The sequence below is a fragment of the Stenella coeruleoalba genome (assembly GCF_951394435.1).
Source record: "Stenella coeruleoalba genome assembly, chromosome: 7".
In the NCBI taxonomy this organism is placed as follows: domain Eukaryota; kingdom Metazoa; phylum Chordata; class Mammalia; order Artiodactyla; family Delphinidae; genus Stenella; species Stenella coeruleoalba.
This window is the reverse complement of record NC_137153.1, coordinates 46,051,600-46,065,381: the sequence shown is the minus strand read 5'-3', so window position 1 is coordinate 46,065,381 and position 13,782 is coordinate 46,051,600.

Below are 13,782 nucleotides of genomic sequence, written 5' to 3'. Positions count from 1 at the left end.
CAATCTTGAAAAAGAAAAAAGTTGGAGGACTCACACCTCAGACATACTATGGGTCAATGAAATACTATTTAGTGTCCAGAAATAAACCTTTACATTTCAGGCCAATTTATGATGAACAAGGGTACCAGGATAATTTGATTGGAGAGGAATCTTTTCCACAAATGGTTCTGGCACAAACAGATATCCAGTGCAAAAGAATGAAGTTGGAACTTTAACTCACACCGTACACAAAAATTACCTCAAAATAGATCAAATACCTAAAATTGAGTCTAAATTATTAAATTCCTAGAAGAAAATGTAGAAGTGAATCTTCACCACCTTGGGCTAGGCATGATACCTAAAGCACAAGCAACCAAAGAAAAATAGATAAATTGACCTTATCAAAATTTAAAACTTTTGTACCTTCAGAGGATGATACTATCAAGATAGTTGAAAGACAACTCACTGAGTGAGAGAAAATATTAGTCATGTATCCAGTATTAGATTTATATCTATAACAAAAATAACTCTTGTAACTTGGTTATGACAAAATAACCAAACTAAAAATAGGCAAATTATTTCAATAGATATCTCTCCAAAGAAGAAATAAGCACAGAAACTAACTCAACACCATTAATCATTAGATATGAAACTCAAAACCACAATGAGATACCACTTTACACTCACAAAGATGGCCACAGTGGAAAAGACTATAAATGTTGGTGAGGATGTAAAGAAATTGGAACCTTTCTATATAGTTGGTGGGAATGGAAAATGGTGTAGTGGCTTTGGAAAACAGTTTGGCAGTTCATCAAAATGTTAAATATAATGTTACCATATGGCCTAGCGATTCTCCTTCTGGGTATAGTCCCAAGAGAACTGAAAATGCACATTCACATAAAAGTTTGTATGGAATGTTCATAGCCTCATTATTCATAAGGAGAAACAACCTAAATGCCCACCAACTGAGGAATGAATTTTAAAATGTAGAAATCCCTGCAATGGAACTTTACTCAGCCATACATAAAAAGGAAAGAAGTACAGGTACATGCAACAACATGGATGAATTCTGAAAATATTATGCTAAGTGAGCAAATATAGTCACAAAAGACTTCAACTGTGTGATTACATTTATATAGAAGGTCCAGAATAGGCAATCTAGAGAGACAGAAAATAGGTTAGTGTTTGCCTAGGGTTTAAGGTGGTGTGAGGTGTTGGGAACAACTGCTAGCAGGTATAGAGTTTCCTTTTGGGATGATGAGAATGTTGTAAAGTTAGATTGCAATTGTGGTTGCAGAAATGTGGGAGTGTTCTAAACATCATTGAGTTGTTAGCTTTAAATGGGTGAATTTCTTGGCATGAGAATTATATCTCAATACACCTGTTTTGAAAAACATAATATTCAAAAGGTGCCAGAGAAATCTGAATGAAGACATTAAATCTTAGTATTTCTAAGCAATACTTACGGAATATGAGGAAACCAGAGATCTAAGGGATTTGAGGAATACAGAGTAGACTGATTGAGGTTATTATTTGAAATTCCTTTAATAAGACTGACTTAGAACATGAGTAGTCCCATTGATGGCAAACTGGTTAGATTCCAGAGGTCAAAAAGCACGAGTTGGCTGGGTCTCTGGAGAAATCTGCTGAGCAGAGAAAGCTTTGTTAGCCTGGGTAATGAGAAGTACCAGGTTGTTTGGAAATCAGTATGATGAGGAAAAGGATTTAAAATTCTTCAGAAAGCCTCTAGGCGAGGGATCAATAGACTTTTTCTTTAACGAGCCAGAGTAAATATAATATTTTAGGTTTGCAGACCATATGGTCATTGTCACAGCTTTTCAACTCTCTCCTTTTATTGAGAAAGCAGCCACAGACAGTATGTATGTGAATGGGAGTGTCCATGTTCCATTCAGATTTTATTGGTAAAACAGGGTGATGGCTGGATTTGGCGTACAGACCATAGCTTGCCACCTCTGCTCTAGGGGAAAGCTGACGTTACAGAGAAGGTCTGGAATGGACAATTGTCTAGATCCAATTCCCAGATCTTCTATCCTATGGTGAATAGAAACAGATGGAAACTTGTATATGACTGCTAATATAACAACACGTATGACTCATTTAATGACATCTCACTCAACTGGGCACTTGGAATTCCCAGACCAGTCCAGTGTGTGAGAAGAGGGCCATGGAAGCAGCTCAGCCTGTTGCTCTATGTGCAGTCTGAGGAGAGATGCAGTAGTTGCATAAAAGATAGTTATTATTTTTTATTGTTTTAACTCTAATGCTTTAGTAGAAAGAAAATAAGAGGCCCTGGTAAAAGTTAAAGAATTTCCTCAAGATGGACCTGTTTCTTAGCTGACAATAGATGTCCCAGTATAACAAATGGCTTTATGGAAAGTTAAGCCTAAAGTCTCATGTGGGTTATGAAATAGTAAAAATGTTATCTTGTGGGATCTTTGCATGTTTTCTGGGAGCAAATGCAAATAAGTAATAGTAAGACACTAAGGAGACATTGAAATCATCAGCCAGATAAAAATCTTATGCAAATTTAAAGGAAGAATAGTAGCAACAGAGCTTAGATTGCTTCTCGAGTGTTTCTCTGAAGACACTGTTGCAGAAAGAACATTTAGGAACCAAGGGTTCTAGAGGGCTGTTATTGGAGTTATACTAGTGGGGATTCATCCTAATGACTCCAGGGAATTAATTCTGCTTGGTCATCTCTCCCTTCCTCCCCCTTACTTTTTTTTTCTGTTTATCATTTATTAATGATGTTAGTGTGGCGGTTTCATTTACAAAGATCCACGTTCAAGGGAACCTATGTCATATGGGGTCTCTATCAGTGCTCAGTCATGAAAATCAGCCCATGAGTAGAGGGAGGGCAGGATGAGGAAGGTGTCTGGGGCCACATTTGGGATACTTGATGAGCTTAGTGACAGAAATCTATGCGTGTTGGTGGGAGACCCTCATGGTTCCCATCCCAGACCTGCTTTTAACATCACCATTTTTCCATTCAGGTAATTTGGTTCCGTTACTAACTGAATGTAATGTTCTTATTGTGTGAGCAACAAGAGGTATAAAGTTGAGGTGATACGTTTAAAGTGGGTAACTAGCTTTGGAATCAAAATATTGAGAATGAAAAATGTGAATCTGTCCTTCATTACATAACTTATGAATTAAAGATGTGAGTAACAACCAGGGACTCTAAGTGAGAGATAGGGGGTTGGAGAAGGGCTGGTGTTGATCCTCAGAATTCCCCATATATACAAGTATTAACCCAATGGGTAGTACCTGTGGCATTGGTTAAAAAAAAAAAAAATTACAAAGTCACTAGGCCTAATCAGTGGCATCCTTTCTTTGTTCAGTTAGTGCTTCTGTTAATATATTCAGTGACAGTCTGCATGTTCAAGGTGAACCAGGAAACTGGTGACTGTGGCTTTTGAGGGAGAGAACTGCATAGGAAGTAGGTATGAGAAAAGAAAGTGAGTTTAAGTGAGCAGAGTTTAAGTGATCCTTAGTAGCTTGGGAGACCAGAGACTAGTCTCCAATCCTCCATGGACACTGTCCCCATTGCCCTCGTAGAATTACTCCCAGAGGCTTCCAAATAGTTATCTAGTTTTAACACTTAGTTTCTATTCCCATGATACCTTGAGCCTGAAAACATGGAGCTGAGAAAATTCCAGGAATCCTCACTGCAAGTAGGAGACATGTTGAGCTGAACATTCTCAAACTCTGAGAAAAGAAAAAATAGAGGAACCCTTGTAGACGTGAGGAAGGCTGGAGCTTTTAGGATTATAACTGAAACTGGGTGGAAGTTCTAAATTATCCCAGAGTTGGAAAGAGCAAACTACGGTTTCACATTCTCAGAACTGCTTTCCATGACCAACCTCTGTCAGTTAAGTCCCACACTTCCTTCGGCCTTTGTTACTTTCTATCACTTCGCCCTATGGTTTCCTCCTAGCACTTGCCATAATCAGAAATCATTTTGTTCATTGTTGTTTTTATTTATTATATACTTCTGCTTCCAGAATTAAAATTCTGTGGTGAAAAAAACCTGTCTGGTTTAGATTAACAAACTTGGAAAGTGCTATAACATCTTTAAGCTTCAGTTTCCTAAAGTATGAAATAGGGATTATAAGACATACCTCAAAGATTTGTTGTAAAGATTAAATGAGATAGTACAGTTGACCCTTGAACAATAAGGGTTTGAACTTTGCAGGTTCACTTACACATGGAATTTTTTCAAAAGGTACTGCTGCAATACTATACCCTGGGAAGTTTATTGAATCTGCTGCTGCAGAACCACTGATAGAGACAGGTTGACTGTAAAGTTATACCTGGATTTTCCACTGCATGGAGAGTTGACATCCCTAACCCCTTGTGCCCTTTAAGTGTCAACTATGCATGAAAAGCAGTTATCAAAGTGACTGAAACTCAAGAAGCATTTAATAAAAGGCAGATGTTATTCCTGCTGTCATCTTTATTGTCATCATCCCAGATCCTGTTCTTTATAATATGATGACAGGTGTAAAGAAAACACAACAACTTGAAGGGGAGAGAGAGAGAGGAGAGAGAGAGGAAGAAAGAGAGAGAGAGGAAAATGCTATCAGTTATTTATTGCTCCATAATAAATCACTCCAAAACTTATTATTCTGGAACCATCATTTTTTTTTTTTATGCTTAGTAATAGTGTTTCTGAGGTAAGAAATAGGATTGGGTTTAATGGGACAACTTTCTCTTCTCCACCATCTCTGGGACCTTGGCCGGGCAGACTTAAAGGTTTGAGGTGACTCAACATCTGGGACTAGAATCACCTGGAGGCATATTCCTTCACACGTCTGGCCTAGGTGCTGTTTGTTAGCTGAGACATCAGATTGGTCGTGGGTCCGAACACCTGCACTTTGATCTGCATGTGTTCTCTCTGGTCTCATTTGAATTTCCTCACAATGTGACGGCATGGTTTTCCTAGAAGAAATTCAAAGAGAGCAAGGCAGAAGTCTATGACATTTCAATGCTTTATTCTCGCAAGTGATAAAATGTCACTTCCCCTCTTAAGACAGATGCAAAAGTTCAGATCAAGGGGAGGGGACCTGGGTGGTACTATTACCTGGGATAATTTTCAACATTATGTTGAAAGTATGTGGGATGCAGTATCTTGTTGCATCCTTGGAGAATACAATCTACTGCAGAAACCATTGCATGTAGTTTAGTCTGACAAGGTTGAGACAGAAGCCCAAAGAGGGATATTCACCCTCAACAGCCCCCTCTCACTGACATGCACGTGCTAACTTCTCTATCAGGAATGCCAGTTCTTCCATTTTTATTATCATGTCCTCTCACTTGTCTTCTCTGTGTCTAAATATTTGCAAGTTGGGTATATGGAAATATCATTACATTAAAAATATGGAATAAGGAGGAAGAACAAATTTAGAGGAAGAGTGATTAAAATATTAAAATATAGTGTTTAAGTAGCTAGGGGTGTTTAGACATGGACAGAAAGGGATATTTTGTAGATAGTGCCAAATCAGGGGTTCTTTTGACCTGAGGGTTCTGAGGCCCCGTTTGTGAATGTTGGTGTAGGAGACCATTAAAAAAGTGATTAAAGTAATGTGAAGAAATTGTTGTTCTGTTCACTGGATGGGAAGAGGTTTTAACAAAGATACTTGGGACCAGTATGTTCGGTCAGAAACATCTAGAGAGTGGATAATTAAACTTAATCACCTTTCTCTGAATATTTTCTTCAAGAAACAAGTAAGGAGGAAAGAGCCTTGGGGAATGAAGACAGGGAGGAAAGTGGCTGAAAGTAAGTGTCCTTGGAATAAGACTGAGAGCATTTTAAGGTTATCTACTTATGAGACATAGGAAAAAAATTGGGCAGAAGCCTGTGATTTTGCTGCATTGTCAACACTGGCCATGCTCCCCTTCTTCCTCCCTCTCCTTTTGTGGACCATCTGTGGTTTGTTATTTCTCCCTTTTTCTAGGTTTATCTTCCCCTATTCTTTTAAAGGGACTTGATTAGATTGCCCTACTGTATTCCACTTCCTTGATGAAAACTATCACAAAGAGCATTTGTCAGGAAGGCTACTTCATCACTTTGGAGTGATGGGAGGAGCAGTGTCTTGAGAGGGCCCAATTTGCTGCAGAGGAATAGAGAGGAACTGTAAACTGGGCAATGTAATCTTATCACTACTGATCTTTGGTTGACTGGTTTCCATCCACAGGGCTGAGACAGAGCATTGTTAGGGTTTACTGAAATAAGGTGGTACTTTTGGACAGAAAGCATAAACTAGATTGGTAGCTTGACTAATTTAGGCTGAAGATACCTGAAATCTATTAAAATAACAACATATGAGAGAATGTACTTGAATGAATTAAGGCTAAATACATATTTAGCCAATATATCATACATTATTTTTTTTTTACTACGTAACTAGTGATGTTCTAGCTACTAAAATGGAAGAGAAAGAAAGAGTGAGAGCACGCATGAGAGAAGTCTAGAGTAAAGGAGATTGATTGAAAAAAATATCCATGTAGAATGTAAAACAGACAGCTAGTGGGAAGCAGCCACATAGCACAGGGAGATCAGCTCGGTGCTTTGTGACCACCTAGAGGGGTGGGATAGGGAGAGTGGGAGGGAGAACCAAGAGGGAGGAGATATGGGGATATATGTATACATATAGCTGATTCACTTTGTTATAAAGCAGAAACTAACACACCATTGTAAAGCAATTATACTCCAATAAAGATGTTAAAAAAAACATGTAGGTATTGAGATAATTTATAATCATAAAATGTAAACCAATTAAATGTTCAATAATGAGAATGTTGATATAAAAGTGTCACACACACACACCTGTGTCTGTAACACACACACACCTGTGTCTGTAACCATTAAAGTAAAATTAAATGACATGGAAAATGATCACATCGTTCCATGGAAGATACAAATAAGAATGTGCAGTATAATTCAATTTCCATGAATATACATATATATGTGTGTGTGTGTGTATATATATATATGAAGATTGGAAAGAAATATTTTTAAGTGCATTAAAATGTTGAGTAGATATCACTGATTGGTAGAATGCAAGGTTATTTTAATGTTCATCTTCCCTCTTTTCCATATATTGCAAAATTCAGAAATACATACTTTTTTCATTACTATTTAAGTAAGAGCTACTAGTTATAAATATGGCAGTGGTCATATTTCAGGGTAGGACTGTGAAAGAGCAATGCTCTGAAGTCTCCTTAAAGACAAAAGTAGGAGTAAAGGGAGAATGCCTTTTCCTACTCAATTGGCTTAAAATTATTCTTAAAAACTGAAGCTGGAATGCTCAAAAATGGGAATGCTTTAGTGACTGATGAATTGTTATTGGACAGCTTTGTGATTATAGTTTCTATAAATGATGCAGCCTTCAGTTAAGAATTAGATTAACATAAACTTCCACCTTGACATATCGTGATTTTTAAGGACCTGGCATGCTGAGCTCTTCCTAGAGTTTGTAATTCAACTGGAAATTTTAAATAGCCTTTGAAATGTAGGTCGAGTTTCCAAATTATTTTTTATTGTATATTTTATTTTATTTTTTAACATCTTTATTGGAGTATAATTGCTTTACAGTGGTGTAGTAATTTCTGCTTTATAACAAAGTGAATCAGTTATACATATATATATATCCCCATATCTCTTCCCTCTTGCATCACTCTTCCCTCCCACCCTCCATATCCAACCCCTCTAGGTAGTCACAAAGCACTGAGCTGATCTCCCTGTGCTATGTGGCTGCTTCACACTAGCTATCTATTTTACGTTTGGTAGTGTATATATGTCCATGCCACTCTCGCACTTTGTCCCAGCTTACCCTTCCCCTTCCCCTTCCCCTCAAGTCCATTCTCTAGTAGGTCTGTGTCTTTATTCCCGTCTTGCCCCTAGGTCCTTTATGACCATTTTTTGGTTTGTTTTTTAGATTCCATATATATGTGTTAGCATACGATATTTGTTTTTCTCTTTCTGACTTCACTCTGTTGACAGACTCTAGGTCCATTCACCTCACTACAAATAACTCAATTTCATTTCTTTTTATGGCTGAGTACTATTCCATTGTATATATATGCCACATCTTCTTTATTCATTCATCTGTTGATGGACACTAAGATTGCTTCCATATCCTGGCTATTGTAAATAGAGCTGCAGTGAATATTGTAGTACATGACTCTTTTTGAATTACAGTTTTCACAGAGTATATGCCCAGTGGTGGGATTGCTGGGTCCTATGGTAGTTCTACTTTTTGATTTTTAAGAAAACTCCATACTGTTCTCCATAGTGGCTGTATCAATTTACATTCCCACCAACAGTGCAAGAGGGTTCCCTTTTTTTCTCCACACCATCTCCAGCATTTATTGTTTGTAGATTTTTTGATGATGGCCATTCTGACCTGTGTGAGATGATATCTCATTGTAGTTTTGATATGCATTTCTCTAATGATTAATGAAGTTGAGCATTCTTTCATGTGTTTGTTGGCAATCTGTATATCTTCTTTGGAGAAATGTCTATTTAGGTCTTCTGCCCATTTTTGGATTGGGTTGTTGGTTTTTTTTAATATTGAGATGCATGAGCTGCTTGTAAATTTTGGAGATTAACCCTTTGTCAGTTGCTTCATTTGAAATTATTTTCTCCCATTCTGAGGGTTGTCTTTTCTGCATTGTGTATTCTTGCCTCCTTTATCAAAGATAAGGGGACCATATGTGTGTGGGTTTATCTCTGGGCTTTCTATCCTGTTCCATTGATCTGTATTTCTATTTTTGTGCCAGTACCATATTGTCTTGATTGCTGTAGCTTTGTAGTATAGTGTGAAGTCAGGGAGCCTGATTCCTCCAGCTCTGTTTTTCTTTCTCAGGATTGCTTTGGCTATTTGGGGTGTTTTGTGTTTCCTTACAAGTTGTGAATTTTTTTGTTCTAGTTAGGTGAAAAATGCCAGTGGTTGTTTGATAGGGATTGCATTGAATCTGTAGATTGCTTTGGTTATTATACTCATTTTCAAAATGTTTATTCTTCAAATCCAAGAACATGGTATATCTCTCCATCTATTTGTATCATCTTTAATTTCTTTCATCAGTGTCTTATGATTTTCTGCATACAGGTCTTTTGTCTCCTTAGGTAGGTTCATTTCTAGATATGTTATTCTTTTTGTTGCAATGTAAATGGGAGTGTTTTCTTAATTTTACTTTCAGATTTTTCATCATTAGTGTATAGGAATGCAAGAGATTTCTGTGCAATAATTTTGTATCCTGCTAGTTTACCAAATTCATTGATTAGTTCTCATAGTTTTCTGGTAGCATCTTTACGATTCTCTATGTATAGTATCATGTCTTCCGCAAACAGTGACAGCTTTACTTCTTCTTTTCCGATTTGGATTTCTTTTATTTCTTTTTCTTCTCTGTTGTGGCTAAAACTTCCAAAACTATGTTGAATAATAGTGGTGAGAGTTGGCAATCTTGTCTTGTTCCTGATCTTAGTGGAAATGGTTTCAGTTTTTCACCATTGAAAATGATGTTGGCTGTGGGTTTGTCAAATATGGCCTTTCTTATGTTGAGGTAAGTTCCCTCTATGCCTACTTTCTGGAGGGTTTTTATCATAAGTGGGTGTTGAATTTTGTCAAAAGATTTTTCTTCATCTATTGAGATAATCATATGGTTTTTCTCCTTCAATTTGTTAATATGGTGTATCACATTGATTGATTTGTGTATATTGAAGAATCCTTGCATTCCTGGGACAAACCCCACTTGATCATGGTGTATAATCCTATTAATATGCTGTTGGTTTCTGTTTGCTAGTATTTTGTTGAGGATATTTGCATCTATGTTCATCAGTGATATTGGCTTATAGTTTTCTTTCTTTGTGACATCTTTGTCTGGGTTGGTGTCACGGTGATGGTGGCCTTGTAGAATGAGTTTGGGAGTGTTACTCCCTCTGCTATATTTTGGAAGAATTTGAGAAAGATAGGTGTTAACTCTTCTCTAAATGTTTGAAAAATTTTCCTGTGAAGCCATCTGGTCCTGGACTTTTGTTTGTTGAAAGACTTTAATCACAGTTTCAATTTCAGTGCTTGTGATTGGTCTGTTCATATTTTCTATTTCTTCCTGGTTCAGTCCTGGCAGGTTGTGCATTTATAAGAATTTGTCCATTTCTTCCAGGTTGTCCATTTTATTGGCATGTATTTGCTTGTAGTAATCTATCATGATCCTTTGTATTTCTGCCGTGTCAGTTGTTACTTCTCTTTTTTCATTTCTAATTCTATTTACTTGAGTCTGCTCCCATTTTTTCTTGATGAGTCTGGCTAATGCGTTATCAATTTAGTTTATCTTCTCAAAGAACCAGCTTTTCGTTTTATTGATCTTTGCTATTGTTTCCTTCATTTCTTTTTCTTTTATTTCTAATCCTATCTTTATGATTTCTTTCCTTCTGCTAACATTGGTGTTTTTTTTGTTGTTGTTCTTCTTCTTTCTGTAATTGCTTTATGTGTAAGGTTAGGTTGTTTATTTGGGATTTTCCTTGTTTCTTGTGGTAGGATTGTATAGCTATAAGCTTCCCTCTTAGAACTGCTTTGGCTGCATCCCATAGGCTTTTGATCGTCGTGTTTTCATTGTCATTTGTTTCTAGGTATATTTTGATTTCGTCCTTCGTTTCTTCAAGTGATCTCTTGGTTATTAGGTGCATACTGTTTTTCCTCCATGTGTTTGTATTTTTTACAGTGTTTTTCCTGTAATTTATACCTTGTCTCATAGCTTTGTGGTTGGAAAAGATACTTGATGCAATTTCAATTTTCTTAAATTTACCAAGGCTTGATTTGTGATCCAGGATATGATCTATCCTGGAGAATGTTCCCTGAGCACTTGAGAAGAAAGTGTATTCTGGTGTTTTTGGATGGAATGTCCTATAAATATCAGTTAAGTCCATCTTGTATAACGTATCATTTAAAGCTTGTGTTTCCTTACTTATTTTCATTTTGGATGATCTGTCCATTGGTGAAAGTGGGGTGTTAAAAGTCCCCTACTATGATTGTGTTACTGTCAATTTCCCCTTTTATGTCTCTTAGTATTTGCCTTATGTATTGAGGTGTTCCTAATTTGGGTGCACAAATATTTACAATTGTTATATCTTCTTCTTGGATTGGTCCCTTGATCATTATGTAGTGTCCTTCTTTGTCTCTTGTAATACTCTTTGTTTTAATGTCTATTTTGTCTGATATGAGAATTGGTACCCCAGCTTTCTTTTGATTTCCAGTTGCATGGAATATCTTTTTCCATACCCTCACTTTCCGTCTGTATGTGTCCATAGGTCTGAAGTGGATCTCTTATAGACAGCATATATACAGGTCTTGTTTTTGTATCCATTTAGCCAGTCTATGTCTTTTGTATGGAACCTTTAATCCATTTACTTTTAAGGTAATTATCAATATGTGTGTTCCTGTTATCATTTTCTTAATTGTTTTGGGCTTGTTATTGTAGATCTTTTCCTTCTCTTGTGTTTCCTGCCTAGAGAAGTTGCTTTAGCCTTTGTTGTAAAGCTGGTTTGGTGGTGCTGAATTGTCTTACCTTTTGCTTGTCTGTAAAGGTTTTAATTTCTCTGTCAAATCTGAATGAGATCCTTGCTGGGTAGAGTAATCTTGGTTGTAGTTTTTTCCCCTTCATCACTTTAAATATGTCCTGCCGCTCCCTTCTGGCTTGCAGAGTTTCTGCTGAAAGATCAGCTGTTAACCTTATGGGGATTCCCTTGTATGTTATTTGTTGTTTTTCCCTTGCTGCTTTTAATATGTTTTCTTTGTATTTAATTTTTGATACTTTGATTAATATGTGTCTTGGCATGTTTCTCCTTGGATTTATCCTGTATGGACTCTCTCTGATCCTAGACTTGATTAACTATTTCCTTTCCCATATTAGGGAAGTTTTCAACTATAATCTCTTCAAATATTTTCTCCATCCCTTTCTTTATCTCTTCTTCTTCTGGGATCGCTATAATTCGAATGTTCATGTGTGTAATGTTGTCCCAGAGGTCTCTGGGACAGAGACTGTCCTCAATTCTTTTCATTCTTTTTTCTTTATTCTGCTCTGCAGTAGTTATTTCCACTGTTTTATCTTCCAGGTCACTTAGCCGTTCTTCTGCCTCAGTTATTCTGCTATTGATCCCTTCTGGAGAATTTTTAATTTCATTTACTGTGTTGTTCATCACTGTTTGTTTGCTCTTCAGTTCTTCTAGGACCTTGTTAAACGTTTCTTGTACTTTCTTCATTCTATTTCCAAGATTTTAGATCATCTTTACTATCATTATTCTGAATTATTTTTCATGTAGATTGCCTATTTCCTCTTCATTTGTGAGGTGTGGTGGGTTTTTACCTTGCTCCTTCATCTGCTCTATGTTTCTCTGTCTTCTCATTTTTCTTAACTTCATTTTTTTAGGGTCTCCTTTTCACAGGCTGCAGGTTCGTAGTTCCTGTTGTTTTTGGTGTCTGTCACCCGTGGCTAAGGTTGGTTCAGTTGGTTGTGTAGGCTTCCTGGTGGAGGGGACTAGTGCCTGTGTTCTGGTGGTTGAGGCTGGATCTTGTCTTTCTGTTGGGCAGGTCCATGTGTCGTGGTGTGTTTTGGGGGTGTCTGTGGCCTTATTATGATTTTAGGCATCCTGTCTGCTAATGGGTGGGGTTGTGTCCCTGTCTTTCTAGTTGTTTGGCATAGGATGTCCATCACTGTAGCTTGCTGATCATTGAGTGGACCTGGGTGTTGGTGTTGAGATGGAGATCTCTGGGAGATTTTCGCCATTTGATATTACATGGATCTGGGAGGTCTCTTGTGGACCAGTGTCCTGAGCTTGCCTCTCCCACCTCAGAGGCACAGCCCTGATGCCTGGCTGGAGCACCAAGAGTCTGTCATCCACACAGCACACACAGGGCTTCGGGCTTCTCAGCGATAGTCTCTGGTTCTTTCACAGAATGGTTCACTCACTCCTTACATTTTTTTGGACAATCCTTATTAAACTGTGGTCACCTGAGGAGGGCTCAGTGTCCACCAATCCAATCTCTCTTATTTTTTTGATCTCAGATATCTCTATCTTGCCTCATTGAAAACAGCAATAGGTAATATCCTCTCTGAATACTGTTACCTCCTCATAGCACTCAACAGCAGGGTGTATGGAGCTTTTACAGAGGGTCTCGACAAGCAGGCAGTCCTGGGATACCAACAACAACTCTGTCATTATGTCTTCATCAACCAAATGAGCAACGCCAATGTGGGACCCAGGACCACTCACTCATTGGAAGAATCCCAGGTTCAGGCAGGGGACAGGCAGAGTGCAGGTAATATCTAGATATTGCTTGACACAGACAATTAATCTGCCAGCATCTTGATCTTGGAGTTCCCAGGCTCGAGAACTTTACAGACTGTTCTCAATCGCTTTCCCTTCTTTGCTGAGCTTCAAAGCAATAATAAGAAAAGAGACTTCACAACACCTGGTCCTGGTCTGTGGCCTTCCAAGATCTTGGCACCTGGGAAGTGAAAGGCAGAGGGAGGGAGTGTGGGGCAGGAGCAGCTCATGGGCATGTGCCCACGGGAGTGGCTGCCTGAGGGACCCCCACTGTGTATTTTAAAATGGGATTTATTTATGGACTTTTTTAATGTCTCAGAAGAACACTGATAAATCCCAATAATACCATTGCTGTTGAAGCATTTCCAAGTTAGGTGAGATTGGGGAATACCGAACATGTCAAAAAAGGAGATGTATTATTTGATGGTATACATAATTTCCAAGAATAGCCAAAA